At 42.3% G+C, this 989-nt stretch overlaps 1 non-coding gene across 1 annotated transcript; it reads left to right on the top strand.

The window, feature by feature from the left end:
* Positions 1-210: 210 nt before the first annotated feature.
* LOC130959620 (small nucleolar RNA R71) lies at positions 211-314 on the top strand. Its single transcript, XR_009078692.1, has one exon. It is a non-coding gene; the product is annotated as a small nucleolar RNA R71 (small nucleolar RNA).
* Positions 315-989: the final 675 nt, after the last annotated feature.

Genomic DNA, 989 nt, shown 5'->3' with positions numbered 1-989 from the left:
ACTCCTTTCTTCTGACTTGTCCCATTGTTCACAGGATTTCTTTCAGAAGTATACATGAATTGGTTATTTGCAACCATTTCAATGAGCTCTTGAGCCTCTGTAGGCGTCTTCTTCAAATGAAGAGATCCTCCAGCAGAGCTATCCAAAGACATCTTGGATAGTTCAGAGAGACCATAATAGAAAATACCTATGATGCTCCATTCAGAAAGCATGTCAGATGGACATTTTCTGATCAATTGTTTGTATCTTTCCCAAGCTTCATAGAGGGATTCACCATCCTTCTGTCTGAAGGTTTGGACTTCCACTCTAAGCTTACTCAATTTTTGAGGTGGAAAGAACTTTGCCAAGAAGGCATTGACTAGCTTTTCCCAAGAGTCCAGGCTTTCTTTAGGTTGAGAGTCCAACCATATTCTAGCTCTGTCTCTTACAGCAAAAGGGAATAGCATCAGTCTGTAGACCTCAGGGTCAACCCCATTAGTCTTGACTGTGTCACAGATTTGCAAGAACTCAGCTAAAAACTGATGAGGATCTTCCAATGGAAGTCCATGGAACTTGCAATTCTGTTGCATTAGAGAAACTAACTGAGGCTTAAGCTCAAAGTTGTTTGCTCCAATGGCAGGGATAGAGATGCTTCTCCCATAGAAATCGGGAGTAGGTGCAGTAAAGTCACCCAGCACCTTCCTTGCATTGTTGACATTGTTGTTGTTTTCGGCTGCCATAGGTTCTTCTTCCTTGAAGAATTCGGTCAGGTCCTCAACAGAGAGTTGTGCCTTAGCTTCTCTTAGCTTTCGCTTCAAGGTCCTTTCAGGTTCAGGGTCAGCTTCAACAAGAATGCCTTTGTCTCTGCTCCTGCTCATATGAAAGAGAAGAGAACAAGAAAATGTGGAATCCTCTATGTCACAGTATAGAGATTCCTTGAGGTGTCAGAGGAGAAGAAAAGTAGAAGACAGAAGTAGAAAATTCGAACTTATCAAAGAAGATGGGGTTCG

This window comes from Arachis stenosperma, chromosome 10 (assembly GCF_014773155.1).
Source record: "Arachis stenosperma cultivar V10309 chromosome 10, arast.V10309.gnm1.PFL2, whole genome shotgun sequence".
NCBI classification, from domain to species: domain Eukaryota; kingdom Viridiplantae; phylum Streptophyta; class Magnoliopsida; order Fabales; family Fabaceae; genus Arachis; species Arachis stenosperma.
Note: the sequence above shows the minus strand (reverse complement) of the source record. Positions and strands in the feature narration are given on the sequence as shown.